This window comes from Petromyzon marinus, chromosome 17, assembly GCF_048934315.1.
Source record: "Petromyzon marinus isolate PM22_M1 ecotype Great Lakes invasive population chromosome 17, UKy_Petmar_22M1.pri1.0, whole genome shotgun sequence".
Lineage (NCBI taxonomy): Eukaryota > Metazoa > Chordata > Hyperoartia > Petromyzontiformes > Petromyzontidae > Petromyzon > Petromyzon marinus.
Window position 1 is genome coordinate 15,412,180 of NC_133683.1, and position 6,528 is coordinate 15,418,707.

The following is a 6,528-nucleotide window of genomic DNA, read 5'->3' on the forward strand; positions in this document are numbered from 1 at the left end:
AAATGTGCACTTTATCACAAATTGATAAACGAAAAGCATCCGTCTTGGGGTCGTAACATGCGGGTAAACATTCCAAATGCGGATTGTGCAACGTGTGTTGACCCACCCCGACTGAGAGCTTTATAGCTTATCACATTCACATTATATTCTGATTCTGCTTGCTTTGTGGGTTTGTTTAAAATACAAGTTTGGAGGCGGCAAGGCCGTAGCCATGGAGTCAACATTTGGGGGGGACCAAGTCTGGGGACCCCCCCCCCCCCAGAAAAATCTAAATTTTAAAACTAATTTCCTGCCTAAAATATTTAAAAATTCACTAACACATGGGATTAACTATTTATTACAATAATGTCTAATAGTGTATTGTATTCCATTGCTCTGTTTTTATTCTTTACCTTTTCTTGTTTCATTGTATGTAATGGCAGAGATTAGGGATTAATAAAATACAACCATAACCACAATAATACAAACAAATTATGCATTATTATGAAGACAAGTCCAGACATTGTGGCCAAGGTTTAGCAAATTGTTGTTTTTACTTACATAGCATAGCAATTATTATTTTAAATTATTTTATAGCAATATACTGGGGGGGGGGGGGGACATTTGGAGCATATTTGAATATTATAATTACGGCCTTGGGAGGCGGAAGCCCAGGCAGAGGTAAATCATTAGCATCCCCCTTCAGTTCCACAAGCAACACAGAGTGCCTGTCGTTTATCCCGATATGAACTTTAACAAGGTTCAGCAAGTACTGCACCACACGAGTTCACGAAAAAGACTCTCGCGGACTCTTGCTAGAGGACGTTCTGTACTTTTTTTTTATGTTTTACACGAAGGCACAACAGTGTTACCAAAAACACCGAAAATGTCAAACGGCCAAAAATAGCCAACGTCTACGTCATTCACAAAAGAAGCCACCAAAAATACAACTCCAAACTTTTGATTTCAACATTTCGGTATCGTGTGCGTGTGTGTCCCCCTCCCACCCAACCCCCAAATGCATTCAGTGTCCGCAAAGAGGGTGCCAGAATTAGCGTCAAAATGAGGAAGGTTTGGAGATGGCTGGGACCTCCCCGGGGCAGGGCATCGCAGACTCTCGGCTCAGTCAAATCGCTCCACCGACGTCACGCCGTGATGCGACGTGGGGGGGGGGGGGAAAACCCACGGCCGCTGCTCACATCACTCGATTTGCGCAGGGGAGAGTGCAAGGGCGGGGGGAATAAGAGAGAAAAAAAAACAACACGCGCGAATAAACAAGTTATACAGTAGCAAATGAGTTACAGCTACGTGTGTGTGTGTGAGATAGATGTGTTGTTGGGCTTTCGGTGCTGTGTAATGTGGGGGGGGGGGGACCCAGAGGCTGGGAGGCCGGCCATCATTCATTCTCACCCACGCGTCACTGATGTCACGAACGGATCAAACTTTTCCCCGGCTTAGAATTTACCCATTGTGTGTAATAGTCACCGAGCTCCTGCTCCCGCTAAGTTTTGTTTAAGACAGAGACAGGAATAGAGTTGCCTCCCCCCTATCTGGAGTTGACCCAGACAAGGGGGCAACACAGATGCCAATTGCTGAACTCGCCCAGACAGTGTGGGGGGAATTGGCATCTGTGTTCGTGTGGCAGCATAAATTGATTCGTACCGAGATCTGGTATAGTACCAATATTATGTTGAACTTTGTTACAGTATACTGCAATTTATAGTATGCTGTAACATATATGAAAAATGTGTCTAGATTTGCTTTGTGGAAAAGGTGGGATCAACATTTTTTTCATTAAATGAACTGAGTTGAGATATGAACCACAAATTGACATTGCCATGCACCCCAGATTTAGTATTGATCACAGGAATCAATCGATATTCACAGATCTGTGAATATGTGGGGCTCCCTCTGAGCTTGGGACATCGATAGAGTTGTACAGTACTTGCACGGTCCTTGCCTCGCCCTCGCTTCAGGCCAGCCTTTACGCAATTGCAGGGACTTTCCCCTTTCACCGCTCTCCATGCTCAACCCTTGCTCGAGGCAATAGTCTGTTCGAGGTTGAATGAGGGTGGTGGTGGTGGTGACGACATTGGTGGTGAGGGAATAGCCTTTAGAGCAAGCAGGCACCACACACCACACACCTACACAGCTTGACGTGCTCCTGATAGCTTGGGTCGCGTTCGAGCAGTGACTAAGTCTCTTTTCCTCGTTTTCAATGAGTGGGGTTGTTTGCCAGGTTTGTTTGTTGTTATCGAAGCCCACGTGGATAAAATGGATGGCCCCATATCGAAAAGGCTACTACATCTTTAATGCTGCCTCCACCACCGGGCTGTTAAAGGGAGGCTCGGCACCGTTTCAGATATCACTTGCCACTTGTGTTATTAGCCTTGTACGATTTTTTTTTAAAGCAAGGTTTTCTGCAGGTAATTTATTCATTTGAAAGCATTTTCAATTAATTTACTGGAAACAATTTGTATTATTATTATGGCATACAATCAACGATATGGACTGTCAAAAGCTAGTTTTGAGCTAGGGAAGACCCTCTTGCAGATATTCCACAAACGCTATTTTTAATCTTAAATCGGAAGTTTGGGGGAAGAGTCAAGAGGAAGGAGGGGCATTCCTGACATAACCACACACGTGCATCCGGCCCAATTTACAATAACAAAACACTGTCTCGAAAATAATGGAGCAGAACTCAACTAATGCATGTTCACAACTTTTGTATGGGACGGCACGCCAAGCGTGGGCGCAACATGAAGACGAGAAGGGGGTATAACGTTAACCGCTCAGTGAAATCTTACACCGAATTTCTCGATCACTGGACAGATAAGTTGTCCACGTGTAACTTCAATTGGTGAAGTATGGTGAACGACCCGCATACCGTGGGGAAGCCCTCATCCAGCAGTGGACTGGCTTGCATGTGCCACAACTCCAGTTGAAGCGCTTGATGTGTCGACAAGCGGAAAAGCAAGTCAACGCCATGAAATAATCACCGATTATTTTTATCTTTAAACCCATGCATATTTTGTTCAAAGCTCTCCGGTCTTGAGGTTGGCTGTACTTTAACGATTTGAAAAGTGAATCGCAGCTTGTGAAGTGGCACAGTTTACGAAGGCATTCCATTCATCCGCCGGCTTGTGTTTGCAGTTTTACAATTTTCAGTTTACCAGTGACGTATGGGTGCTGGAAAAACCCCACTAACTTCCTGTTGATAGGTTGTTTTGTGGTATAGTATTTCACAGAGGACGTACTGTACAGTAATGCGGTGCACCTTCCACCAAAAGCAGTAGCCTGGCCAACCAGGTTGGCCACACGCTGCCAATCCCCCTTACTGTGGGTCGAAATCACTAAACGTGTAATCCTGCAGCGCTTGTTAGCACTTTACACACGACCATGGTGCAATGGGAATGCACGTGTGTTTGTCGAACTTCTTTCGCACCGTACGTATCCAACCGTGCTAATCGGTGCTGCGGGGAGGACGACAACAAACTAAACGCAATAAGCGGTTCTAAATAATTTAGTTTTCAAATCAGATGAGCAAGGCCATGACTCAGAGAGTTATGGTTCAATCTGCTCCTCACGCTGTTCCTGCCACTTTGGCATGAGGGCAGTGTAAGGTTTAATATTGCCATGAGGACAGTGTAAGGTTTAATATTGCTATGAGGACAGTGTAAGGTTTAATATTGCTGAGGACAGTGTAAGCTTTAATATTGCTGAGGGCAGTGTAAGGTTAAATATTGCTATGAGGACAGTGTAAGGTTTAATATTGCCATGAGGGCAGTGTAAGGTTTAATATTGCCATGAGGGCAGTGTAAGGTTTAATATTGCTGTGAGGGCAGTGTAAGGTTTAATATTGCTGTGAGGGCAGTGTAAGGTTTAATATTGCTATAAGGGCAGTGAAATGTTTAATATTGCTGTGAGGGCAGTGTAAGGACCGCTTATGATATGATCGAAACGTCGTGATATATTATTTTTTGTTTGATTTTCTTTTTCTACCTACGTGACTTTACCGAAAGAACCAGAGTATGGATTCCTGCAGTCACGAAAGCTTCAAATCAAGAATAACAGAATTCGCGAATTAAAGGTGTAGAACTGTAGCTTATGACTGCACCTATAGGATGAAGCGATGCAAATTTAAAACATTGGGCGTGAATAAAATGGTATTTTTTAATATGTTGGGATCAATTGTCATCAATTTCAAAACCAAGCAATGTATGGCATGTAACTGCTTAAAATTACAATCGTTTAGGCCTAAAGTAAAGCGATTATGCACGTACACAACTACAAACTTATACAAGCCCAGCACAGACAAATTTGACAATTGCGAGCATTATTTTACACCTGCGGACAGTGCTGTAACGTGCTCGTTGACAACACCTGTGACTATAAGCGCTAATTGGTTCCGCGTTATCTGCCCGTGTTTACCATTGCAGGGCCCCACACGTGTAACGTGTGGGGCCCTGCAATGCCCTCCTCGGAGACGCCGATGTTACTTTCCCACTTTGCAGACCATCAGCCTCGTGCGTTCTTAGCCAATTCATTAACCCCATCGTCAAAGCCAAAAAACCGAAGGCGCCCATCTAACTGCATTTCAACCATCGCAAGAACAAGAATTGGAATAGGTAACACGGCCTTTGAATCACCAACGTTTTGGAATAAGCTTGTTTCCTCCCTTAACATCATGAGTCTTCTTTTAAAAAAAGAAATTCTGAAGCAGATTAGTGCTGGATACAGACATTTGCTAATGTGATTTGTAAATTCGATTCTTAACAATATATCGATAGTTACTATTTAAGCTACAATTTTATTGAGGGACTGTGTTGTCATGGTGTGGTCTGGGACTGTTTTTGCTGTTGTTTTACTGTGCCTTTCCCAAACTTGGGAATTTATATACTGTCATTTCAACTTATATACTTTATTTAAGGGGTGGTCTGAGGTTATCTTTGATCCCAGATGACGCCTGCTGTGTATTTGGAGTTTGAATGTCTCCCTCTCAGTGATCCCGTGAATTTTTTCTCCAGGTCCTCCGGTTTTTCCCACCACATTTAGAAACATGCGTTTATTTCATTTATATATATTTGCTGCTATAAATTTCCACGTAATAAGTCACTTTGTTGAGCTATCATGTGGCCAGGTCGCTTCTGAAAAATAAGTTAATACCTCGGTGGGTTATACCTGGTAAGATAAACATACAGTGAGGGAAAAAAGTATTTGATCCCGTGCTGATTTTGTATGTTAGCCCACTGACAAAGAAATGATCAGTCTATAATTTTAATGGTAGGTTTATTTGAACAGAGACAGAATAACAACAAAAAAATCCAGAAAAACGCATGTCAAAAATGTTATGAATTGATTTGCATTTTAATGAGGGAAATAAGTATTTGACCCCCTCTCAATCAGAAAGATTTCTGGCTCCCAGGTGTCTTTTATACAGGTAACGAGCTGAGATTAGGAGCACACTCTTAAAGGGAGTGCTCCTAATCTCAACTTGTTACCTGTATAAAAGACACCTGTCCACAGAAGCAATCAATCAGATTCCAAACTCTCCACCATGGCCAAGACCAAAGAGCTCTCCAAGGATGTCAGGGACAAGATTGTAGACCTACACAAGGCTGGAATAGGCTACAAGACCATTGCCAAGCAGCTTGGTGAGAAGGTGACAACAGTTGGTCCGACTATTCGCAAATGGAAGAAACACAAAAGAACTGTCAATCTCCCTCGGCCTGGGGCTCCATGCAAGATCTCACCTCGTGGAGTTGCAATGATCATGAGAACGGTGAGGAATCAGCCCAGAACTACACGGGAGGATCTTGTCAATGATCTCAAGGCAGCTGGGACCATAGTCACCAACAAAACAATTGGTAACACACTACGCCGTGAAGGACTGAAATCCTGCAGCACCCGCAAGGTCCCCCTGCTCAAGAAAGCACATATACATGCCCGTCTGAAGCTTGCCAATGAACATCTGAATGATTCAGAGGACAACTGGGTGAAAGTGTTGTGGTCAGATGAGACCAAAATGGAGCTCTTTGGCATCAACTCAACTCGCCGTGTTTGGAGGAGGAGGAATGCTGCCTATGACCCCAAGAACACCATCCCCACCGTCAAACATGGAGGTGGAAACATTATGCTTTGGGGGGTCTTTTTCTGCTAAGGGGACAGGACAACATCACCGCATCAAAGGGACGATGGACGGGGCCATGTACCGTCAAATCTTGGGTCAGAACCTCCTTCCCTCAGCCAGGGCATTGAAAATGGGTCGTGGATGGGTATTCCAGCATAATGACCCAAAACACACGGCCAAGGCAACAAAGAAGTGGCTCAAGAAGAAGCACATTAAGGTCCTGGAGTGGCCTAGCCAGTCTCCAGACCTTAATCCCATAGAAAATTTGTGGAGGGAGCTGAAGGTTCGAGTTGCCAAACGTCAGCCTCGAAACCTTAATGACTTGGAGAAGATCTGCAAAGAGTGGGACAAAATCCCTCCTGAGATGTGTGCAAACCTGGTGGCCAACTACAAGAAACGTCTGACCTCTGTGATTGCTA